The sequence below is a fragment of the Podarcis raffonei genome, chromosome 8, assembly GCF_027172205.1.
Source record: "Podarcis raffonei isolate rPodRaf1 chromosome 8, rPodRaf1.pri, whole genome shotgun sequence".
In the NCBI taxonomy this organism is placed as follows: domain Eukaryota; kingdom Metazoa; phylum Chordata; class Lepidosauria; order Squamata; family Lacertidae; genus Podarcis; species Podarcis raffonei.
In genome coordinates this window covers 10594935-10621569 of record NC_070609.1, presented here as the reverse complement: position 1 = coordinate 10621569, position 26635 = coordinate 10594935, and the positions used below count along the sequence as shown (strand labels likewise).

At 45.8% G+C, this 26635-nt stretch overlaps 1 long non-coding RNA gene across 1 annotated transcript; it reads right to left on the bottom strand.

Annotated features, from left to right (window-relative positions):
* Positions 1–2464: 2464 nt before the first annotated feature.
* LOC128418326 (uncharacterized) lies at positions 2465–10084 on the bottom strand. The gene is made up of 3 exons (XR_008331691.1): positions 9020–10084; positions 5624–5704; positions 2465–2894 (listed from the first exon to the last, which is right to left on the bottom strand). It is a non-coding gene; the product is annotated as an uncharacterized LOC128418326 (long non-coding RNA).
* Between the last annotated feature and the right edge of the window lie 16551 nt (positions 10085–26635).

Genomic DNA, 26635 nt, shown 5'->3' with positions numbered 1-26635 from the left:
TTCCACTAAATCCTTATATCTTATCCAAACATTGAACAAAGCTTTCCTGACAATATGGTTCTTAAATGCTTTATGTGCTTTAACCTTGTCGTACCACAAATATGCATGCCACCCAAAAACATTATTAAAACCTTCTAAGTCCAAAATGTCTGTGTTCTCAAGAAGCAGCCAGTCTTTCAACCAGCAGAATGCTGCTGATTCATAATAAAGTTTAAGGTCTGGCAGGGCAAATCTGCCTCTTTCCTTTGCGTCAGTTAATATTTTAAATTTTATTCTGGGCTTCTTGCCCTGCCAGACAAATCTAGAAATATCTCTCTGCCACTTCTTGAAACAGTCCATCTTGTCCAAGATTTGCAATGATTGAAATAAAAATAACATTTTTGGCAATACATTCATCTTTATAGCCACAATTCGACCCAACAAGGAAAGCTTCAACTTTGACCATATTTCTAAGTCTTTTTTCACTTCTGTCCAGCATTTCTCATAGTTATCTTTAAATAAGTTTAAGTTCTTAGCAGTCATATTAACCCCCAAATATTTTACTTTCTTAACTAATGTTAAACCAGTCTCCTTCTGAAACCTCTCTTTCTCAATCGGTGTTAAGTTTTTCTCAAGAACTTTAGTTTTTGACTTGTTCAGCTTAAATCCTGCCACATGACCAAATTCTTGAATCAGTTCTAATACTCTTTTCGTACTAGATTCTGGCTCCTCAACGTTTACCTCTTTTTGCCCACCATTCTGTTAATCAACCAACAAAATCACCTAATGCTTGCAGCTCCAGTTTTACGACTTCACAATTTCCTGTGGTTAAGTCACGTGGTTGTGGTTTGCAAACCTAAGTTGTAACCTTTGCTTTTTTTGTGGGTCGAGGACAACTTTTAATCATTTGTGAGCTGTCCTTAAACGGAGGCAAAATGCTTTGCTGCCAGATTTTATCATGTTGCCCCTCGGATGACACACGGCTGCCACGCAGCACGGAAAGGAAGCTTTTCTGGGTCAGAGTAAAAGGTCTGCATACTGGTTTGCTGGGAATCACAAGTACATAGAGAGAGGTGCTGTGCTTAGGCCCTGCTTTGGGGCTTCTTGCGAGCCACTGGCACCAACTCCAGAGGGCCCTGGGGGCATGAGCACTCACAAAATTTTCTCAACAGGTGCCCGGCCTCTGCCTTCCGCCACTGTGCCGCCGGCTGCCGCCTTACCTCTGCCACGCCAGCACTGCAGCGGTGACTGGTCCTCTCTGTTCCTTCATTTGGTGCAGGTATTTTATTTTCAATATAAACAGGACTCTGTTTTTGTGCCTCCACATGCACACATGCACACACGCACACAAACACACAGCAATGACTCTTGTTTCCAAGAGGGACAGGAGTGGGGTGGTCTGATCTTTCTGCCACTTTAAATTGCTCTCCAAGATGTGGAGGCAGTTCCAGATTTACGTATAAGCTAAACAAGCTGTAGCTTAGGGCCCCACTCTCTTGGGGACCCCCCAAAAAATTAAAGGAAAAAAAACAACTGGATGTACATTTCCAAAATATAAGATAAAAAACAAATAAAATAAAACCTACATACAGCAACAGTGTTTTGTGTTGTGTAGGCTCCTATGTGTAAGTTATGGGCCCCGCCTGCTAGCCTGCTCCCTAAAATATCACTGGTTTGCTCATTTCTATATATAGGGTGCCTACATTCTGCATGGATTGGTTGCATGGTAACATATGCAAATGGCTTTAGATACCTATTAGGTCCATAAATTACCTTATAGCATGTATTCAACACAAAAAAAACAGCAACAATTTGTTGTTGACAAAGGACGGCTGGATATAAAAGGGCCTAATTACCTTCAGTAGCTGAGGGCCTCATCAAACCTAAATAAGGCCCTGTGTGGAGGAGAGGAAAACGGGAAAACCAGGACATTCTGGGATCAAATCAGAAACTGGGATGGCTTCTGTAATTCACAAACCCGTCCCTGGGGAATCAGGATACTTGGAGGGTATGGTAGTGGCTGGTGTGTTGGATTAGGACCTGCGAGACCAGGGTTCAATCCCCTTCTTGTCTATGAAGCTCCCTGGGTAAACGTAGGCCGGTCGCTGCCTCTCAGCCTCACCTACCTCGCAGGACAGTTGTAGAGAAACGAACAAAGTAAGAACAGCCAGTACCGAAGAGGGATTTGTTTTATGGTTAACACAAAGAATTAAGCTGTGTGCTTGTCGGGACAGAGAAAACTACAAGGGTATTTAATATTTCAAATATACCTTCTTTAAAAAACCAGAAGCATTTTTACTTGGTATTATAGGCCAAGACATTAATAGACAAGATGTTAAATTGTTTTTATATGCAACAACAGTGGCAAGCATATTGTTAGCCCAGAAATGGAAGCAAGAAGAAATTCTGATGAAAGAAGAACGGCAGACAAAATTGATGGACTATGCAGAGTTGGACAAAATGACAGGAAGGATTCGACCAGAGATTTACAGAAGATTGGAAGAAGTATATGAATTATTTGAAGAGCAACTGTCATCAACAAATTACGCTAGTAGGACTACAATAAGTTTTGTAAGGAGAAATATACGAAGTGTTAGAAAAAGATAGAGATATTGGTTATGAGTTTGAAATGTAATAGGGAAGATAAGAAATGCACACTGAGAGATTAGATTGGAAAATTTTCAGACAGGACTGATGGAAGTCCAAAAAAATGGAATAAGATGTAAAAGTATGTTTAATTACTGTTGAAAATGATATGTTAAAAAACTAATAAAAATTTACGTAAAAAAAGAGAGAAAGCTACAAGGGTATGGCCACCCGCATCATGTGGCACTTATTCACAAACGCCTGGCACCGATGCCTTCTCTGGTGCAAATGCCGCTTGGACATGCCACGGTGGTGGTGATGGAGCTGTTCTGCAAAAGAAGAAGAAGGGGGGGGACAGTTTATATCTTCCCTTCTGATGCTCTTGCTTAGTGATCAAGCATCTGTTTTGCATACCGTATTTTTTGCACCATAACACTCACTTTTTTCCTCCTAGAAAGTAAGGGGAAATGTCTGTGCGTGTTATGGAGCGAATGCCTGCGGGTGGCGGGGGGATCTGCTGCAGTCGTGAGCAGAGGATCCATGGTTCCCCTTCCTTCCCTCCTCCGTGGTTACAAAGCATGGATCCACATGGATCCTCAGGATTTCTGCATTGGGCTACTCCAAACTCACTGTCAGATCACATGTCTGTGGCCACAGCATGAACCACAAAAATCATATATCTACTATTTCGTTTAGAATATTTTTTTTCTTGTTTTCCTCCTCTAAAAACTACGTGCGTGTTATGGTCTGGTGCGTGTTATAGAGCGAAAAATACGGTAATTCAGTTGCTCAGTTCAACATCTGGCATCTCCAAGGAGGGTTGGGAATGGCCTGTCTGGAAACCTGGAGAGCTGTAGCTTTTGGATTACAGTTCCCATCATCCCTGACCACTGGTCCTGCTAGCTACGGATGATGGGAGTTGTTGTTGTTGTTTAGTCGTTTAGTCGTGTCCGACTCTTCATGACCCCATGGACCAGAGCACGCCAGGCACTTCTGTCTTCCACTGCCTCCTGCAGTTTGGTCAGACTCATGTTTGTAGCTTCGAGAACACTGTCCCACCATCTTGTCCTCTGTCGTCCCCTTCTCTTTGTGCCCTCAATCTTTCCCGACATCAGGGTCTTTTCCAGGGAGTCTTCTCTTCTCATGAGGTGGCCAAAGTATTGGAGCCTTCATGGATCACTGCCTTACCATGGTGAAGGGGCTTGAATAACTCAGAGAAGCTATGAGCTATGCTGTGCAGGGCCACCCAAGATGGACAGGTCATAGTGGAGAGTTTTGACCAAACGTGATCCACCTGGAGGAGGAACCGGCAAGCCACTCCAGTATTCCTGCCAAGAAAACTCCATGGACAAAGGGATGGGAATTGTAGTCCCCCTAAAAAAACAGCTGGAGACCCAAGTTTGAGAAACACTGAGCTAGATAGACCAGCGGTCAGTATAAGACACATTCCTATGTTCCTGCCCCTTTTACACAGATTACCCCTCTTTAACTGCTATGCACTCTGTGTGGGGCTTCCCTCGCATTTGATCTGGATGCTGCAGCTAGCACTGAATGCTGCTGGCAGGAGAAAAACACTGGGTTGATCCAAACTTCCTCTTGTCCTGCTGCTTTCCTCCGGGGGGGGGGGACCACTCTTTAGTGCTCAACGGGAGCAAATGGCAATTTGGGTTTTCTCCAAATTGACGTTTTCTCCGATCTAGAAGGGGACGGCAGAGGACGAGATGGTTGGACAGTGTTCTCGAAGCTACCAGCATGAGTTTGACCAAACTGCGGGAGGCAGTGGAAGACAGGAGTGCCTGGCGTGCTCTGGACCATGGGGTCACGAAGAGTCGGACACGACTAAACGATTAAACAACAACAAGCTGTAAAGAGCAGGTTTTCCCTGGGAAAGGAGCGGATCAAAGGGGAAACCATTTGGACACTTGTCTTATAGGCAAGTGGAAGAAGTGGAAGTGTGTACGAGCCCCCGCCTCCCCCCCCCCACGTAAAACACCTCTGCTCAGAGATCTGAATTGCTGAATTGCTACTGGGCCAAAATCAAGGTCTTACTATTAGTATATTAATCCCTTAACAATTAGGGAGCAGTTGACCTTACCTGATGCAGTGCTGTAGCTAGGGGAGGGGGCCAGCTGCCCCCCCCATGAAGCCTCCAGAGGGGCGCCCTTAAGGCTCCCAGCCTCTGTGTTTGTGTTTGTGTTTACACAAATGCGCTTGGGGCCAGTGTGCCAAACTGGATCTTTGACCCAGGTGAAATAAAGCCTAGTTTAGCCCCTGCCCAATGTATGCTTTCTGTCGCTTTGATCTGTAGAACAAACACTTTTTACAGGGGTCACATAAAGCTCATTCACAACAAGGTTGCTCCCAGCCCTGGATTGAACCTGGGATCTTCTGCATTCAAAGCAGATGCTGTAACTTGGAGCTACAACCCTTTCCCAATGGTTAGGCATGGCTGATTTAAGCTTAAAGGTTAAGGGACCCCTGACCATTAGGTTCAGTTGTGACCGAATCTGGGGTTGCGGCGCTCATCTCGCTTTATTGGCCGAGGGAGCCGGCGTACAGCTTCCGGGCCATGTGGCCAGCATGACTAAGCCGCTTCTGGCAAACCATAGCAGTACACGGAAACACCGTTTACCTTCCTGCTGGAGTGGTACCTATTTATCTACTTGCACTTTGACGTGCTTTCAAACTGCTAGGTTGGCAGGAGCAGGGACCGAGAAATGGGAGCTCACCCCGTTGTGGGGATTCGAACCGCCGACCTTCTGATCAGCAAGTCCTAGGCTCTGTGGTTTAACCCACAGCGCCACCCACATCCCAATTTAAGCTTACAGGGCCACAAATAGATACAAACACAAACCATACAGAGTTGAAACTGATCTGGTTAGGGGACCCAGGTGTTGACTACGACTCTCTCCTTCCCATCAATGAGATTCTAGTTGCATAGGATACACAATAAATTATCTCTCCTCCCCTTTAAACTCTTTTTTTGGGGGGAGGGAGGAGAAATGTTTCCCATTCATCTTATCTCCACCACCAGCCCTGTCTAAAGGTATTTTGTTACCTGGCAGAGACAAACCGGTAAGGATGCCATCGCAAGGACACAGCCGTCCATGTTTCTTTGGATTCCGGGGCCCACGCAGGTCTAAAACAACATAAGACAACAAAGGATGAGTAATTAGGTATGGTAACTGGCAGCGGGAAGAGGCAAATGCAAGATTTGGGATGGAGGAGTGAAATTATGGTCCTCCCCACCCACCCCTCATAAGCAGAAAGGGTTAGGGCACGCAAGCAGAATATCGCAGACTGCTCCTAACCCTAGAACTTGTGGACATCCAAAGAAACTGTATGCACATTGTTAAACTGTAGAACTCCTTGCCACAGGATGCAATCATAGCCACCAACTTAAAAGGTAAAGGTAAAGGGACCCCTGACAATTAAGTCCAGTCGTGAACGACTCTGGGGTTGCAGCGCTCATCTTGCTCTACAGGCCGAGGGAGTAAGCGTTTGTCCACTTCCGCAGACAGTTTTTTTCGGGTCATAATAATAATAATTTGTTATTTATACCCCGCCCATCTGGCTGGGTTTCCCCAGCCACTCTGGGCAGCTTCAAACATTATATTAAAATACAAAAACCTATTAAACATTAAAAGCTTCCCTGAACAGAGCTGCCTTCAGATGTCTTCTAAAAGTGTGGTAGCTGTTTTTCTCTTTGACATCTGGTGGGAGGGCGTTCCACAGGGCGGGCGCCACTACCGAGAAGGCCCTCTGCCTGGTTCCCTGTAACTTGCCTTCTCGCAGTGAGGGAACCGCCAGAAGGCACTCAGCACTGGACCTCAGTGTCCAGGCAGAATAATGGGGGTGGAGATGCTCCTTCAGGTATACAAGACCAAGGCCGTTTAGGGTCATGTGGCCAGCATGACTAAGCTGCTTCTGGCGAAACCAGAGCAGTGCACGGAAACGCCATTTACCTTCCTGCCGGAGCGGTACCTATTTATCTACTTGCACTGTGTGCTTTCGAACTGCTAGGTTGGCAGGAGCTGGGACCGAGCAACGGGAGCTCACAGTGGTTTAACCCACAGCACCACCTGCGTCCCTGAGCCACCAACTTAGATGGCTTTAAAGGAGGGCTGGACAAATTCAGGGAGAGGGCAGGCAATGGCTACTGGTCCTTGTGGCTCGGCTCTGCTTCCACAGTTGGAACCAGGAACACTTCTGAATATGAGTTGCCGAAAACCATGAGAGGGGAGGGTGGTCTTGTGCTTGGGTCCTGACTGAGGGTTTCACATAGGCCTCTGGGCGTGAGAAGAAGGGTATTGGACTAAATAGGCCATTGGCTCTTAGGTTCCTATGTTAGGGGTGTTGACTGCAGAGATGTCTCATGAAAGCGAGCCAGACCATGTGCAATTCCTCCTCCGCTGCCCCATCCTCTTCCAATTCTCCATTGTGGGAGTGAGCCAGGGGTGGTTCTCCAGATGTTCTTCAACTCCCATCAGCTCCAGCCAGCATAGCCAATGGTCGGGGATGATAGGAGCTGGAGGGCCATAAATGACATCTGGAGGGCCATAGATTGGTCACACAGTTTCCCCCATTCTTCATAGATGAGGTTCCACTGTTATGTTCTGAATTAATCCATAGGAGACCATGCTGAGTCCCAGCCTCACTCACTGATGACGAGAAAACCCCCAGTATAATTCACCGGCTCTTCACACAGACATTTCCTTCACCTCTCCAGCAGGATTTCCCTGCTTCGTAATTTTCGCTCCAAAACACGCACTTTTTTTGCTCCTAGAAAGTAAGGGAAAATGCCTGTGCGTGTTACGGAGCGAATGCACGGATCGGAGCCATGGCTGCCGTCAGTCAAGCAAAGCGGGAGCTGCTTACACACTCTACGAGGCTCTCGCTTTGCTTGCTTTAAAGCGACCTGGAGCCGGGGAGGAGGGAGGGAAGGAGAGTCATGGCAGCAAAGCCAGCAGCAGCCGCTTACACGGGAGGAGGGACAGACGCTAGCAAAAGTCTGTGCTCTCTAAACAGAGCAATGAGGCTGCAGAGGGATGGCAGGAAAGATAAAATTTAAGCAACCAGCAGCAAAATAAAACCAACCTCGAGCTCTGAGCCAGCGCAGTGAAAACCAGGAAGTAAAAAAAATGGCTGGGGAGGGCATGGGAGAGAGGGGAAAACTTCGCAAATCCCCCTTGGGACGGAGCAGCTTGTTTTCAGGCAGGATAGATTTGAGCATTGTCTGGGTCCTAGTGCCCCTACCGCTTTTTTGTGCTCCATTCTATTGCTGCTGGTGGCTGCTTATCATTCAGGCTGCAAGGAGGAGCGCTTTTACACAGCTAATGGCGAATCCCCTGCAATCCAAGTCCTCCTCACTTGCTCAAATCTATTCTGCCTCAAAACAAGGAGCGGAAGGAAAAGGCTGCAAACTGTTAAATGGAAAAAAACCCAGGCACAGGGCAAATACCTTAAGTATACCTTTAAAGCAACAGTGCTCTTTCCCTCCCTCCTCCCCGCTCAGCTCGCAGAAAAGCTCCTTCTCCACACACCCCACGCGTGCTCCTTGTCCCTGGAGTTCTTTTCCTTCCCTCCCCACTTAAAACGTGGTTACAAAGCACGGATCCACATGGATCCTCAGGATTTTTGCACTGGGTCACCCCAAATTCACCATCAGATCACATAGCATTTCCATGGCTATAGCCTGCACCAAAAAACACACACGCACCCACTGTTTCATGGGGCCGCAATGGCGCAAAAACGTGGTAACAAAGCATGTATCCACATGGATCCTCAGGATTTTTGCATTGGGCTACCCCAAACTCACTGTCAGATCACATGTCTGTGGCCACAGCATGAACCATAAAAATCATACATCCACTGTTTCGTTTAGAATATTTTTTCCTCGTTTTCCTCCTCTAAAAACTACGTGCGTGTTATGGTCAGATGCGTGTTATAGAGCAAAAAATATGGCACTGCATCGGTTTGCTTGATTGCACATTTTAACTACGGATGCTCACATTTTAATTTTTAATGGGATTGTCTGTGCATTTTAATTATGGGTGCTTTATATTTAAATGCTTGCGTAATTGGTTGGTTTTTTTAATAAGACCTCTTCGAAGCCTAATTTGGCGTTCGGCGGCATCTTGCTGCATTATTAACCGTCAACATTAATTGTTCTTAATTAACGAACGATGACCATCATCCATCTCAATTTTTTCACACTGGGAAATTTCAGAGTCCGATTACAGTGGGGGGACTCGGGTTTGGTTTGTGGAGCTCTCAAACCAAGCGATGAGCCTGAGTGATTTCTGCAAGAGGTTACAGGTCAGATCTTTTTTGAATGCCACACCTCAGCAACAAACAGGCCAGGCCAGCTGTTGTAGAGGAAACCGAAAGAGGAACTTGGGGTAGAGAGTTTCCATATTCTCAACTGTCAGGGATGGTGGTGCAAGAAACTCACCGGAACAGCTGCAGGGTTGGTGGCCCTCCTGGGCTGGCTCTCCACCCTTGTGGCCTGAAGGGAATCTTCTACCTGGCAGAGAAAAGGGGAAAGATGGTCAATTGGGTAAACTCTGTTGTAAACAAAAATTGCCCTTTTCCCTTATGGGGTATCCAAGAGCCCATATAGAGTCCTTACATAGGTTCCCTATTGGTAGGAGAGAATAACAGAGGCCAACCAGAGAATATTGAGAAGCAAAGCAGCTAGTAAGCTTGATCTTTATTGATCTGTTGCAACAGGGTGCTCCCCTCACTCGCAGGAAAGGCGGAGGAACCCAGAACAATGGTGTGCAAGGCCTTATAAAGACTTTTGAAATTGCCACCCTGTAGATCAAGACCACCCCCAGAAACACCATACATACATCGCAGAAGGGGTGTAACCTAAGACCACCCCTCAGATACATCACACCTACATCACAAAAAAGGCGGTCTAAAACAGAAAATTTGAATGTTGTTTTTCTCCTGTCCTTGTTTATCTCCTGTCTGGCAGGTTACTTGATTGGATTGCCTGGGGAGCCTGGCCAGTCTTTTGTAATGATAAATACTTAGTTCCTGGGCCAGGTCACAGGCTCACACCCTATTCATATCTTAAATGTGCCCTTAAGACAGGATTTGTGAGGAAAGAGACAATGGGGAGGTTTCCCACTTTGACCTTGCAGAGAAAACATTTGCTCAGTTGAGGAATCAAAATGGTTCCAGGTCGGTCTTCCTGTGCTGATCTATGTACGTGCTTGGTTGGTACGCTTATGAACATTACCATATATCTAAGACCTCAAAATTCCTATCACAACTCCGAACAGCAAGACAGCTACTCTGAGAACAAGGGCGGGTTATTTATACGGAGCAACAAGTTAGATTTTGAGACACAGAAGGATAAGTTTCCGCCTGCTCCTCCGCACTGTGCCCTCTGCAAAGCCACTCAGGAGAATCATGGCCCTCTCCTGAATGATGCTGGAGGAAAGAAGATGGGGGATTTTTTGCTGCCATGAACTTCCTTGCGTCCCAAGACATAATAATAATAATAATAATAATAATAATAATAATAATAATAATAATAATAATTTATTATTTATACCCTGCCCTCCCCAGCCAAGGCCGGGCTCAGGGTGGCTAACAACCAATAATAAAAACAAGTTGAATGAATACAACTTAAGAACAAGATTAAAATACAATATTGAAACATTAAAACAATTAAGATATTCTGAGTGACTCTTCCCTCTCGCAGCAGTCTCTGCCCGCTCCTGTTGCATTTTTCATTGAGAAGGAGCCCACCACCCTCTGGAAAGGTTTTGGGAGGGGCGCAGGTGTCTGGAGAGGGGAGAAGAATCATAGAATCGGAAAGGGTCCCAGGGGTCATCTAGTCCAACCCTCTGCAATGCAGGAATCTCAACTAAAGCATCCACGACAGATGGCCATCGAAGGATGGTCCTGGGGGAGAAGGGGACGGGAAACTTGTTTCTTATCTTTCCACCTCATATATCATGGGTGGGGTGGCTTGGCGGCCTTATGCGGCCCCCAGACATCTCTATCCGGCCCCCAGGATTCTCCTTGGTTATTACATTTTGCCAGACCATGCCCCTTACCGGTCCTGCTCAGTGCCTTCCTTGACTGTTTTTTCCTAGCTGGCATGTGTCTTTCAGCCAGTGTGGTGTAATAGTTGGAATGTCAGACTAGGATCTGGGTTTGAATCCCACCTCGCCCGTGAAGTGGAAACTCTGTGGTTCTACATGGAGAGCCCTAGACTGGGGAAGGCTAGTTTATTCTAACAGCGTTTCTCCAGCAGCGGCAAACCTCAAGCCCTCCCAACCCAGGACCACCCTGAGCTGGGAAGGGCAAGGGATTGAGCCTGGCACCTTTGGCTGGCAAAGCAGGATGTTCTGCGCCATGCTGACCCCTTTCCATGAGAACCAAGAAGTGACCTCCCTAGACAATGGAATGACTCTTCTTTTCTTATCTCTGTGGCTGCAGTCTCCTTTGTGACGCAGCTGAATACACATGTGTACTCCATCCATTTTCCTCCCTCCATGCGGCCCGGGGCACTGGCAACCCACGCTACGCCACTGGTTCCTGCAGGATCAGGCCAATGGCCCACCTAGTCCAGCATCCTGTTCCCAGATGCCTGTGGGAATCCGACAAGCAGGATCCAAACACAAAAATACTCTCCCCCTGCTGCGCCTCCCAGCAACTGGCGTTCAGGAACATTACTACAGAGGCAGATTTACAGCAGCACAAACGCTGCCATCACACCGGGCATGCAGCCAAGGAAGGTGCCTTCTCCAAGCCCAGTAAGGGCTCCTGCCTCCTTCCCAAAGAGAGGCAAGCAAAGCCCTTACCGGGCTTGGGGAAAGAGGTAGGAGGGTTCTAGGACCTTGCCAGAACCTCATGCGTCCTTCTCAAAACCTGCCTTAAGCCGGTGCCACAGAGGGCTGGAGGGAGGGCGTCAAATGGCCTCGCACAGGGCAGCCTATTACCAGGATCCGCCCCTGCATTACTGCCTCCAGTTGTTGAGACAGAGCACAGCCATCATGGCTAGTAGCCACCAGCAGACTTCTCCTCCACAAATCTGTCCAATCCTTTTCCGAAGCCATGCAAATTGGTGGCCGTCGCTGCGTCCTGCAGCAGCGGATTCCGCAGTTCACCTGCACCCACCAAAGGGGGAATAATAATAATAATAATAATAATAATAATAATAATAATAATAATTTATTATTTATACCCTGCCCATCTGGCTGGGTTTCCCCAGCTACTCTGGGCAGCTTCCAACAAAACACTAAAATACAATAACCTATTAAACATTAAAAGCTTCCCTAAACAGGGCTGCCTTCATATGTCTTCTAAAAGTTTGGTAATTATTTTTCTCTTTGACATCTGGTGGGAGGGTGTTCCACAGGGTGTGTGCCACTACCGAGAAGGCCTTCTGCCTGGTTTCCTGTAACTTAGCTTCTCGCAGTGAGGGAACCGCCAGAAGGCCCTCAGAACTGGACCTCAGTGCCCAGGCAGAATCGAAGTAGCGATTCCTCCACCTCCCAGTTTCCATCCTCCCCTCTCACCTTTATCCTTGGCCATGCAGCAAAGGATGCTGAGCGACAGGAGCAGGAGAGTCAAAGCTAGGAATCGGCCCATGGCAAAGAGCAGTGTCTGCAAAAGTCTGCAAGGCACAAATTTGTAGCGATGAGGGAATCTCTCCGCTTGCGCCGCTTTTTGAGTCAACTCCCTTTTTGCTTGATGTCATTTACGGGAAGAGTTGGGGAAGAAAGGGATTATTTCGGGGCAGGCCCTGGATCACTGGAGCAGAAACGCTCTCCTGTAACACGTTTGTTTATTTGGAGAGAGCAGCTTTCAAAAGCTCCTGGAAGTTTCGAGATGCATATTTTGTGGAGAGGGAAATCTCCCCTCAACCTGTATACACATACAGCTTTTGTACCTGGCAGTTGGCAAATAGCGCGGCTTGCCAAATTCAGATCAGAGCGACAGACACAAATAAAAAAGAGTAGATCATATTACTTCCCGGACTTTTGGGCTTCGAGTTTCAGCTCGGGGAATTTTTCAAACGAAAGCAAAGCTATCAGAGGATAAAAATACAAAAGAAGAGGGGAGGGTACCTTTCTCCTCTCCCCCCCAGTCCAAGGCCGACCCCCACCCTCACCTGGGGCCAAGAGGTGGGGCCAAAAGGAAAAGTGGACGGGGCAAGAAATGTGAGTCTTTGCTTTGTACAATGGACTATACTTCAGGAACGAAGAGGTTTCCAAGCATACACACACCCCATTCCACCGAAGCAGGCAAGAGGCATTCAAGGACATATTCCAGCCAGGCAAAAAGCACTTGATGCCCTGCGGCAAGTCCCAAGTACAGATGGGGAAGTCATTCAATTCAGTCTGCATCGAAAGGCCAAGTTACCTAATTTGCACTTTCAGTACACAAAGAGGAGCTCAGCCATCCTTTGAAATTCAAGGATGGGGCTGTAGTTTAAGAGTGGATTGGCTGGTTTGACATGATTGACAGAAACCAATTGCATACCCTCCAACATTTCTCCGATGAAAAGAGGGAGGTCCCGTACCATAATGATAATTTTTACTCTTTATACCCCACACAACTCACTGGGTTGCCCCAGCCACTCTGGGCAGCCTCTGACACATACAAAAACATAATAAAACATTTTAAAAACTTCCCTATACAGGATTGCCTTCAGACGGCTCAGGGGTTGGAAAAATCCATACCCTCCAACATTTCTCTGATGAAAATAAGGATGCCCTAAGAGAAAGCGGGACATTCCAGGATCAAATCAGAAACTGGGACGGCTTCTCTGAATCAGGGACGTCCCTGAAAAATAGGGAGATTTGGAGGGTCTGCAGTTGGAGAGTGACATTTCTATATGGAAGCAAAACGGAGGGCAGGCGGCAGTGTGGGGGCATAGAATTCTCCCAGGGTGGGGCCACAGTCAGCCGTAATGTGCAATCTCCACTGAGTCTATGATTGATGAGGTGATATCCTGGTTGATGGGCCACCGAGGAGAACAAAGTAAAGAGACTCCGTGTGGGGACCCTCCAGTGGTGTAGCGTGGGTTGTGGGCCCGGGGCAGGGCAAGTGTTGCACCCCCTGGTGGACCAGGCAGCTGGGGTGGAGGCACGTGCCGGGTGTGTGTGCAGAGCCCGCGAGGCACATGGCTGCTGGCACATCTTCTGGTGGTGGCTGTGGCTGTGCACATTCTCAGTTTGGCTGCTCCACCACCTCCCAGCTTGGCCAGTCCGAGGGCAGGGCAAACAGCTGTTGTACCTGGTTGCACCCTTTCAGAATTTTGTGCCCGGGGCCACTGCCCCACTGCCCCTCCCCGCTACTCACCTGGGCCCCTCCTCTAGCTTGCAGTTAGTTAGAAGGACAAAGCAGAGTTTAGAGTTTGCCGGTGATAGGAAAAGGAGCAAGCTGGAGAGAGTCAAAGCAATGCTTGAGAGCAAGATTTTGGTTTCTGCTTGAATCCAAGGCTGCGGTTATAGGAGAACAAAGACCCTTTTAGGGGTGTTGGTGCTGTGAACCCCTCCAACGCAGGTTCAGATGGTACATACGGGTAAATAAACCATATATCCTAAAGACACTACAGTCTCCTCTGTGCCTTATTCCCAAAAGGAACCATGAACCCTGGCCTGGAACCCCTGGGATCTCGCACCGCCCAGAGACTGGGCTAGTGTGTAACAACATCATAGTATAGTATAACAGATTATTATTTTGAAGAAATTAATAAAGAGGAGGAGGAGGAGGCTGGGAAAGACAACTTTGTGTGTTGCCACTGGTACAACCAGTTGTGTAGAGTTTTCGCAAGATGCTGGTGGTGGCTTCTTCACTCGCTGTCCCGGTCCTTTCATTCTCCTCCTCCTCCCCGCTTGGACAGCCTATCTAGAAATCCTGCTATAGCAAAGAGGGAGGGGGTAGACAAAAAGACTGGGGAGGGAGGACAGGCAGGGAAGTGGCGGCTGCCATATCTCACCACAGCTGGAAATGTAAAGGCGCAGGTGGAGTGGTCAGGTTGCAAGTTGACAACCCAATAGCCTGAGCCGAGTTGTTTTGCTGCCCGAGGCAGAGGGCAAAATGGTGTCCCTTCCCAGGGCAAGAAGCTGATTGGGTAATTAAGAACCTACGAAGTTCCTGGCTGATGGATCCGGCTTGTGGCCTATCTAAGTCCAGCACCCTGTTCTCACAGCGGCCAACCAAATGCTTGGAAGCAGGACCTGACTGGATCTCAGCTGCGGATCCGTCCCCTGGCTGGGACCCACATATTCCCCCCTTCCCTTTTGGTGCCCATCTGGCAAACCAGCCAAGCACGATGCCCCACCAGTGTCAACAAGACTTTGATGGCACTCACCCCTGGGCCAGTTTCCTGGTATGGGGATTATTATTGTTTTGTTAGTGTTGCCGAGATCCTCTTTGAGGACAAAACATCCTGTTTCGTGGGAGATGCCTGCCCAAACAAGCAAAAGAATGGCGTGATTGTTAATTTTGACACGCTATAGAATTTTGAGGCTTATAATAATGGAATCGGATGCTTGCTTCTTTCCTTAACTAAAAGAGCACCCAGCTGCTCCCAGGATATCTATTCATCTTGTCACCCTTGCTATAGAATCCAGTTGTGCTCTCACTATTTTCCCATGAAGGAGAGAAGGGGTGGGGAAGCTCTGCCCCCCCCTGATGTTGTCTGATTTCAACTCCCATCAGCCAGCATGGCCAATGGTCAGGGATGGTGGAAGTTGTAGTTTGACAATGTTCCTGCATTGTAGGGGGTTGGACTAGATGATCATTGGGCTCTCTTCCAATTCTAAGATTCTACGATTCTTGGACTCCATCTCCCATCAGTCCCAGCCAGCATGGCCAATGGTCAGGGGTGATGAAGGGTGATGAATTGGGCACATTTGCTTGCACAAAACTTACACGAAGTTTAGATTACGGGCTTTCCCATATTTTCACTTGACCCTTATTTTGATTGTATTGTGCACCAATCAATTCCACTGCGTCTGAGAGCTTTTCTCATCGTTCTGCAGCTGTGCCTTACGAAAATCTGATATACCCACTGAATTGGATCTTATCAGATGTGCAGACTATCTAATTTCCCCCCTCCCAAAGAATCCTGGGATCTGTAGTTTACCCCTCCCAAAGCCACAAGCCCCAGCATCCTTAGCAAACTATAGTTCCCGTGATTCTTTTTTTGGGAGGGAGGGAGGGAGAAGGGGTATAATGTATAATCAGATTTAAACGTGCTTTAAATCTATGGTGTGCACTCAGCCTTAGAAATGCATTGTGGGTAGTTCCTGGCCTTTTGCCTTATGCCTGAATCATAATCTAGGCATGATTCAGCCCAACGCTCCTGTTTACTTTGAAGCAATTTCCCTTCATTAACGTGAAGCTTCTTTCCAAGTAATTGGGTGAGACATGACAGTTTTAATTTTTATTATTTCCTCTTCCTGATACCTTGGAGTCCTGTTCCTTTGCTGTGGAAACAAAACATCAGGTTTCGCAACATTCAAAGTTTTTTTCTTCCCCTTTTTAAAATAACCATCTTACCTGCCAAGATGCAATAATCTAATGCAAGGTGATTTGGGAGGCTGCAGTTCCAAATGTAGCCACTTCGTGGCAACCTAACATCAAAGGCAATACATAGGAAACGTCTTCGCTTGTGTTTTCAAACTAACCCAGAAATGTTTTTCTGCTATTCATAGAGTTATAGGTCTAGAGTGGACTTGGAAACTATGTGTAGATGGGTCAGTGTTTCTGCCATTTCCAGAAAGCAGGAATTAGCAAAACCACAACTATGCCTTGTCTATTTCTATATTAGGTCTACTAAAACGATTGTCAGGTTCTTGGAATTTTGCAAATGCCCCCATCAGATAGCTCAGTTGTGCATGTAATCTTAGGATCGTGCGTTTGAACCCCATGGTGGGGTGAAACATTCCTGCATTGCAGGGGGTAGGACTAGATGACCCTTGTCGTCCCTTTCAACTCTCCCAGGTACTTTTATTTTTCTAGGCCTTTGTCATCTATGTATCAATGAGGTCTAGGAACTTGCTCTTTATTAATCACAATAAAGCCAAGATTATCACAATTCTACGTAGCCACCAGATTCTGAGTAGTGGTGTGGCTGGGCAGGGACAAAGAGTGATACCACCTATTTCACAGAAGAGGTAATGCCATCATCTCCTGGTCTGCTATTTTCCAATCCTTTGTATGCTAAATAAATCAGGTTTTCTCAAAGAGGAACCCACCTAATACACCGTCAAGGAAGGAAGACTTCTTGGGATTCCTACATTTCAGGAATGAGCCATGGGTCCCTTCAAACTATGGTTCTACGTTTCTTTTTTCCCCTTTAAACTTTTTTTTTATTGAATGATTTTATGTTACAAAAAACAATACGGCCATACTACCACTAAATATAATTAAGAAATAAAAATTACATACATCGATATTTAGTTTGTTATTTGTTATTTACCGTCTTATTTCCTCCCAAACATTGCATACAACAACACACATATGTGCAGACACCCACACACCCACACCTGCACACAAAATGATAATAATGAAAGTAAATATTTTTTCCCTTTTATCTTCCAAAATATTTTCTTCAACTTTGACTTCCTGTCAAGTCCCATTGCATATATTTTATCTTACATTTGAATGTACACAAAACAATAAACCTTTATATATTTTTCTAATACATTCTGAAAACATAATAAATCCTTAATTGCTATCCACCTCCTTTTAGTTCCTTTATCACTCGAATGCTAGCACGGAGTCAAAACTATTATTGTATTTTTGAACATATCTTCTATAACCATCCCATTTTCCCACAAATTTTTGCTGAGTTTCCTCTGAGTTTACTAGTCAATTGAGCCGTCTCCACCAATTCCTGTAATTTGATTTGCCAATCTGTTATTTTTGGAGCCTTGTGTTCTTTCCATCCCTTGGCCACAAGTATACGAGCCGCTGTGGTTACGATTCTACGTTTCTAAGTCGTAAATTAAACTGGCACCCATGGCAAAGGGTTAAACGGCCACCCTTAATTTGAAAGAGATCAAGAGCTTTTGAGACCAAAACTCTTCATCAGACTGAATGTTCAGCAATCAGCAGGGAAAAACTGCCTTGGTATTAAAGCCATGATGTTTACATGGGTCAAAAGTTCTTTTTGGCATTATAGCCAAAGGTCACAGCCACACCATCCACATGACATCCCACACTCAAGAATCTTGAGGACCGTAGTTCACCCCTCACCAAACTACAATTCCCCCATACCCTTAACAAACTATTTGGAGGGACACAAATGTCCTTAAAATGCTAGGTGTGTCTGTAACATTAGGAAGGGTGTGGCTATAAAGACTTGGGTCGCCTTGCCACACTTTGGAATTTGCCTCCTTGCTTCTGCGGTCAGATTTCATGGTGCCATTGCACTGACAATCACCACCTCTCTCTCTGAAGAATCATGAGTGCGTCACTCCTGTAATATTGGCAAAAAGGAGCGGCAGCTTTCTAGCTATTCTTCAAAAGGTCATAAAATGCTCCAAGCTGTTAATGAAAAGCTAGTATGCAACGTTGGGATTGGGTAAGGCAATACCCTGTTCTGTGCCAACTTCCAAGGAAACGATCGCCTTACCTGGCCTGTGTCTCCCGCTTTCTCTGCGGGGGACCCAGTGAGCAGCAACATTCAATACCAGCCTAGTAAGGAATACCTGCCACGCCAAGTTCAGATTCCACCGGTCTAGACACACCGTTTCAGAGATACAGGATGGCTGACAGATCTAATGAGTAACAGTTAGGGAGAGAGAGGAGTGCTTGGCGATCAGTTTCCTTCATCTGGCTTGCAGCCCACGGCAGTTGTCATCAACTTTTTACAGCCAAAGGCTCTTCACTTTCACACCAACCAAACCACCAACGCGGAGCCCAGTTTTCTAACATTTAAACATATTCATGTCCAATATTCTTGCATTGCGCGTCCAATATTCTTGCATTGCATTGCAACCCGACATTTTTATGATTCTGTGCGTCTATATCTGCACCCCCTAACCGCCCTGTTTTAAGAATAAGTGGTGAGCCACTTAGAGCAAAGCTCACTGTGGATATGTTTGTAGCAGTGAACCAGAGGAGCAATGACCTCTGGGAGGAGCACAGAGAGAAGAAATGCTAGGGTGCATCTGCAGCTGCACAACTGGACGCCTTCCTCTGCCCCAGCTGCAACAAAACATGTCTCTCCCATATCCGTCTCTAGGCAGTTGGAGGATGGATCCTGAGTGTTGCTCTTGCACTCCTTCTCCAGAATGACTCTAGGAGCCCGTCCTCAGCGGCAGTCTCACCTCCTTCCCCTCAGATTGGCTCCAGTCAACAAAATGGGGGAAGAGACTCCTTCACAGGGGCTAAAAAGCTTCCCATTCATGCTGATCAGGTGGCCCTAGGACTCTGGAGACAGTGTGACTACATTATTACATGAGCACTGTTCCACAGCTTTTGATATTTTCATTTACATACATTCATTCGAAATAAGATGGGTTGATGAAGCAATTCTATATCCTCCCACCACGCCGATGAAGAATTCTCCGAAACAGTAGTCAATATCCGGAATCACTGTTCAGTGTTGGACATCATATTTGCTGAATACACAAAGCTTCACAGCTTGTCTTTCATCGTACAAAGTCTGGTACCTCGCTTCATTTAAAGATTTTCAGAGACTTGGAGACTAAAGATTTCATTTTGGACTTGTTTCATTTGGAATTCTATAAAAGATTGTCTATTGCATATGTACATGGTCATCGTGTTGCCTAGACATTGCTGACCTAGGACTCTGGAGACAGGGACCCTGCTGCGGAAATAGTAAGGGGTCTTTGACCCCCACCCCTCAACCCCAGGCCATGACACCACGGCCTGAGCCTGAGGCCCCCCCCCCCGGTTTTAAGCCTTGACTGGTCCACTCACATGCAGTGATGGGGAGCTGTGGCAAAGTAAAAACAGGTTTCTAAGATGAGGAGGGAAGTTCAGGACCGTGTGTCTAAGCCAGGCACCCCCCAAACTCGGCACTCCAGATGTTTTGGGACTACAACTCCCATCATCCCTAGCTAACAGGACCAGCAGTCAGGGATGATGGGAACTGTAGTCCCAAAACATCTGGAGGGCTGAGTTTGGGGGTGCCTGGTCTAAGCCGGAGGTCAGGGGGAATCCTAGGGCTCTCCAAACACTTTGAGCAGAGGAAGAAATTTCAGCAGGTCCAGCTTTTCTCCTCCCTGCCGCCACCCCCATCTAATAAGTAGCATTTGCTGAAATTCCCCTCTTTACGCAACCGACAAGGGCACAGGGCAGAGATAGAACCATAGAATCGTACCTGGCATGTTGTACACTGAAGGAAAATTATATGAAAATGATGTACTGGAGGTATTTGACTCCTAGTAAGTTAGCACAAACGTATAAGACAAGCACAAATGTCTGCTGGAAATGTAAAGAAAAAGTAGACGCCTTTGATCATATGTGGTGGTCATGTAAGGTAATAAAGGCCTTTTGGGAAATGATATATAATGAACTGAAAAAAATGTTTAAAATAACTTTTGTAAAAAACAAAACAAAACCCAGAAGCATTTTTATTAGGAATTGTAGGTAGCGAGATCCCAAAGGAGCAGAAAAGGCTTTTCATGTATGCGATGACAGCCAGACAGATGTTGCTAGCCCAGAGATGGAAAGAAGATAAAGTCTCTACCAGAGAAGAATGGCAAACTAAGCTGTTGGACTATTCTGAAATGGCAAAACTGACCGGAAAGCTCAGGAACCAAGAGGACCAAAACTTCAATAAAAAATGGGGGGGGGGGAATTATAATTTACTTGAGAGACCACTGTAAGCAGATGAAAACCTTAGCAGGACTGAAATAACACTTGTAATGTAGAAGATATTATGGATAAAAAGGAGAGACATAAAAGTTGGGTGATGAAATAATATACAGTTGAAATGGTATATAATGGGACCCATGAAGGTGGGAAGTCTAGAGATTCAGAGAAATCTCCAAATATTTTTTTTTGTATTGTTATAACTCTGTACTTGTAAAATCAAATAAAAATCATCATTATTATTTTTTAAAAGAATCATAGATGGAAGATGGAGTCCGCCAACATCTGGAAGGTTGCATGTTCCCCCTTCCTGTTGTACACATGTCAAAATTCTCCCTTTTCGACCTGCTAAATGAAAGGGCCAGTTTAATCGATTTAATCAATAGCTCTTGTCAGCTTAGACTGCCAAGCATAATAATTTAAACCCCTTCTGGGTCTCTTGTAGAGTTACATCTTAGGCAATCAGAAAGACAGACAGACAGAGCCCTGTCTGGTTCTTCTCTAGACTGAGGCCATATTTTATAGGATGACTTCTGCCTATAAACAACAGCTGAATTTTCAGTCTGAGGAAGAAGCCTGTCAGTGGAGGAATAGGACTGTGTTAGTGGAGATTGCCTTCTCTTTCAGCTCTTAGCTTTTGGCTAGTGGAGAAACGAAACAAAGGAGATTCCAGGAAATGGCATCTAAATAATTCACCGGGGAAGGAATGAGATGAGTTGGAGCTGAGTGTTTCAGGAGTGCCCGGAAGGGAGAGGCCTGGAACAAAGAATTGAGAGCACTTAAGAAGAAGAAAAAACCCCGCACCTCAAATTGAGTGGAGTCAATAAGAATGGCATGTTTCGGTAATGCTTCTTGTGAACTTTAAGAACTATGTACCTCCTTACAATGATGGAGATTATTCTCTAGAATGCATCACTTGCCAGTTTCACTGGTGGGTCATAAGTCACTTTTCTCCCAGCCCTAAAGTAACCAGACCTGATTTTTAAAAAACCTGGTTTGAAAGAATACAGCAGGTGTGTGTGTGCTCTGACTGTAGCATGTCAGCACCACCAGGAAGACTCCCTCTTTTTCTGGTTTCGGTCCTTGCTAAAAGAGAACAGGGTCACACACACACCAGGGGTGCTCCTGGGTGATGCAGAAGGGATTCAGTTTGATGGGGTGAATTTGGGTTATGCAGCTAAGAGTAAAAGCAAACAAATGAAACCCCGGACTGTTTGCAGTAAGGAAAGTGACAGGATAATAATGGAAGCATGGGATGGCAAATGTGGGAGCCAGTGCGGTGTAGTGGTTAGAGTGTCGGACCAGGACCTGGGAGGGGCCAGGGTTCAAATCCTCACTTGGCTCGCTGGCTGTCCTTGGGCCAGTCACACTGCCTCTCAGCCTAACCTACCTCACAGGGTTGTTGTGTGCGAACACCTTGGAGAAAAAGCTGGGGTATAACTGCAACAAACAGACAGACAAACCAACGAGCAATTGCTTGATGCAACGTTGAATGTATATGCATCACTGGCTTAAAACACAGCTATGTTGTGTGTGTTTTTTTCTTTCTTAATTTGGATCAAAGCTGGTTTTATGTATTTCATAAGTAGGAATGGGTTATATACAAGATAGAGATGGATTGTGGCTGACACAGGATGCGAACTCTGCTTCCCAGACCAACTGTGGGAGCTTGCTGGATGCAGAGTAGACAGGAGTGTGTTGTATAGCCTCTGCAGAAAGAAATTGTACTACCAACCTTACTGTATGCTTGTGAAACATGGACCACTTATAAAGGCCATCTCCAACTCATCGAAAGATTCCACCAACGGTGTCTCTGAAAATTTTTACACATCACTTGGGAAGACAGGCGAACTAATACCAGTGTACTGGAAGAAGCAAAGATCACCAGTGTTGAAGCAATAATTCTTCAACATCAACTTCGTTGGACTGGTCATGTTGTGTAGATGCCTGATGATTGTCTTCCAAAGCAACTACTCTATTCCAAACTTAAAAATGGAAAGCGTAATGCTGGTGGTCAGCAAAAGAGGTTTAAAGACTGTCTCAAGGCAAATCTTAAAAAATGTAGTATTTTTTAAAATATAATTTATAATTGGGAAACACTTGCCTGCGAGCGCTCCAGTTGGAGAACAGCCTTTACCAAAGGTGTCATGGGTTTTGAAGACACTCGAACTCAGGACGCAAGGGAGAAATGCGCTAAGAGGAAGGCACAGTTTGCAAACCCACACCGTGATGAACTCCCACCCGGAAACCAATGTCCCCTCTGTGGAAGGATGTGTGGATCCAGAATTGGCCTCCACAGTCACTTACGGACTCTTTTTAAAACCGTGTTTATGGAAGACAATCTTACTCGGCTACGAGTGATCGCCAAAGAAAAGCACAAAGAAATGTGAAGGAATGATCAGTAAGCAGTCAATGCTGTATAACATGCCACAAACTATGCGCAAAGAAAGCAGGATGTATGCTCAGTAAACAGGTCATCCAGAGGTGACCCAAAGTTATTGAGGTTACAGACTATGCAATTTATTGACGGGTTAAGGGCAGGAGGCGGAAGAGACGCATTTTATTGATTCAGTATTTGCATGTTCTAGTTTTCTGATTTTCCGGCAAAGTTAAAAGAATAAGTAATACGTGGTTCTCTCTGCCTGTTACAGCAGCTTGATTTGTAGAAATTTCAGACTTTCACCGTACTGGAGATAAACTTTATCATACCTGAAGGAACGTCTCCACCCCCATCGTTCAGCCCGGACACTGAGGTCCAGCTCCAAGGGCCTTCTGGCAGTTCCCTCATTGAGAGAAGTGAGGTTACAGGGAACCAGACAGAGGGCCTTCTCGGTGGTGGCGCCCACCCTGTGGAACACCCTCCCTTCAGATGTGAAGGAAATAAGCAGCTATCCTATCTTTAAAAGACATCTGAAGGCAGCCCTGTTCAGGGAAGTTTTTAATATTTAACGCTGTACTGTTTTTAACACTTGATTGGGAGCCGCCCAGAGTGGCTGGGGAAACTCAGCCAGATGGGCGGGGTATAAATAAATTATTATTATTATTATTATTATTATTATTATTATTATTATTATTATTTGCAAACGACAGCTTATCCTAGTTGGTGTTAAGGATAGATTGCCCTCAGAAAGTTCACAACCTTAGTGGCCAAAAGCCCCACAGGACTGTAACTCAAGGCTGCCAAATTTCTGCCTTACTGCTGCTCTTCTGCATTTAACAGCAGCTGGATCTGCTGACATTAGCAGGTGGAAAAGCTTCTCACCTGAAGATTAAGCTGCTTTTGAAGACACAAGAGGTGGGCAGGCCATTTTCTTCCTAACTGGGTCAGTGAGAAACTCTCCTCTTCAGTACAACATTTAAATTGGCTTATCCTCTTTAGATCTCAGCAGGGAAGGCCAGATATTGTGGTTCAGTGCAAGGTTCAAAGGCTGATAACAGCCGTCACACCACTTCCACAGCCCTAGGATTGCTGGAAAGAAGCCAAGCTTTGTTTACTACACTTGTCCTTCATCCCTGGCACGGCTCACCCTTCCCACAAATATATTAGACTCTATTTTGATGGTACAGGGAGGAGGACTGAGGTTGCCCCTGTCTTTTTTTGGCAGAGCTCTTCTGCCTCTATAGCAGGAATTTTATGGGTCATGGAGAGGCATTGATGAAGAAGCTTCACCTGTTGAATATCTGCATCTGTTGCAGGGCACAGGAGGCTTTTCAGGAAAACAAAACCCTAGCCGCTTCAGCAGTCTCCAAGCTCCGCCTGGAATTTTCCTCCCTGAATTGCATTAGTCGCTTTGTGGAGGTCAGCTGATATATGGAAAACTGAATCACACGACGCAGAGGAAGAGATGCTGGCAGACCTTAAAGCTCTTTGAAAGTCACAATCTTGCCTCTCCTTCCTTTCATTTTTATCAAGGGCTTTATAAAAAAATAAAAAATAAATCCCAAGCCTATTACTGACACACTCTTCAGACTGTTCGTTCTCTAGCTTTCAAGACTTCATTTTATTTCAGGTCCTAAAGAGCCAAGGTTACTTGGGAAACAAAATATAAACAGAGGAGCATGCGTTCTTTTATCGAGTTATGCTTTTGACACAGAAACACAAAGCCTTGCGGGTAAATTGTGTTGTGTGTGTTTGCTGAAAGCACTGCAAACTTTTCAGCCAGGCTGTGTAACAGTGCCTTAAACAACACATTGACTTGCAGGTTTTGGCAGCTGCCACTGCTTCTCTCCATGCGCTGAAAACCCATGACGTCTGCACAGTGCTTTTTCTACTTCTGGCGGTACGCACAGTTTCGCAGTACCAACACCTCACCCCCACCAAATCAGAGCCTGGATGCTTCGGCAGGGTCAGAGAACCATCCTTAAAGCTTCGTACATCTCCGGATCTTGCAATGTGGTCCTCCATCCGAGTACAGTGGTACCTCGGGTTACATACGCTTCAGGTTACATACGCTTCAGGTTACAGACTCCACTAACCCAGAAATAGTGCTTCAGGTTAAGAACTTTGCTTCAGGATGAGAACAGAAATCGTGCTCCGGCGGCGCAGCAGCAGCAGGAGGCCCCATTAGCTAAAGTGCTGCTTCAGGTTAAGAACAGTTTCAGGTTAAGTACGGACCTCTGGAACGAATTAAGTACTTAACCCGAGGTACCACTGTAATGCATGCCAACATCTATATACTACGGTAAATTCTCTCTCTCCCCCCCCCCCCAATGCACATTTCAGTGAAAGTACATTGAAAATGCATTCTATTAGGGGAAATTGCTTTGCAAAAATCTATATATTAAGAGAAATTCCATGCAAGTGTGTTTGTGAGGAGAAATCTCCAGATTTTGCAATGCAGTTCTCCAGCCAAGACACAGGTGCAAACACTAGGGCAGGCACCCCCAAACTCGGCCCTCCAGATGTTTTGGGACTACAACTCCCATGTTCCCTAGCTAACAGGACCAAAGGTCAGGGATGATGGGAACTGTAGTCCCAAAACATCTGGAGGGCTGAGTTTGCCTATGCCTGCACTAGGGTAAAAAAAGAAGAAGCATGTGTCAAAGTGTATCTATCGGAGAGAACAACGTAGAAGAATTGCACTACATTTGGAGGAACTGCTTTGCAAAAATGCTCATAACGGGCAAAATGCAACACTATTTTGCATTTTTGCATATTTGTATTTGCGTCAGGAAAAATTCACACGAAGAAGTGGATGAATTTTCTGGAGGACTTTTTGATTTTCTTTTATTGCAAACTGATATGGAAATGCCAAGAACTGAACTTTGGTAAGTTGGATTAAGAACAGTAAGAAAAGAGAATAAGATAGCTAACTGCTGGAAATAATTTTAGTTTAAGAATGATATTGGAGAGCTGTTACATGCAGATACAATGAAATTCAGAAGGGAGAGATCTGAGGAAGTCCATTAACAATGTAAGAGAGATTGGGTTTTCAAGGGATATGTGTTTAAGATTTCTTTTTTTGTTTTCTTTTTTTAGCAATGTGTTTTCTCTTGTGTGGTCCCCCCCCCCTTTTTTCTTTGTTGCATTTGTTATAATTGTGGAAAATTTAATAATTTTTTTGGGGGAAAAACACCTGAACTTTGAATTGGGAAAAGGAGAAACTGAGAGAAACCGAAATGGATCGATTTGCCTCCCCCTAATGAAAAACACCAAGAAATGTAAATTTTTTTTGGGTGCTGACGCTGGCAGGATTTAAGGATTGTTGCACAGGGGTTGGGTTATTTTGTTGTTGTTTTTTTACATGTGGCTGCTCTGCTCTGTTTCCCCCGAATGAGATGTCTCTGTACTGCATGCCACACCTAGCTGGCAACCTTTGTCTGATTTCCTCAGCACACAATACTAAATTAAAAGCCAGGAATCCTGGAAACTGTAGGAGCAGGTAGTGCCTCTGAGCTTTTCACGGGAATCGGGCTGGCCTCTGCAGGAGCAGGATACTGGAGCGATTGGCCCGATCTCCTGCTGTTCTTAAAAGCAAACGCTTTGTAGTCCTTGGAAAAATCATTGTTGGGAGTTTATGACTGGCAGCGTTTGTTAGGCCAGATCCAAATATAACTCAGCAGGAAAGTACCGCTGGCTGCCCAACCTTATCCAGAGGCTAAACAAAGTGGGGGAGGGTAGGTGGGGTGCAGTTTCCATTGCTCTGAGACTCTGCAGTTCAAACAGCACAGAGAGGAAGAAGAGGAGGAGGGAACAGCTGACTTGCTGTCAAACTTGGGACCTTCCCCTCGGGTTCATCCA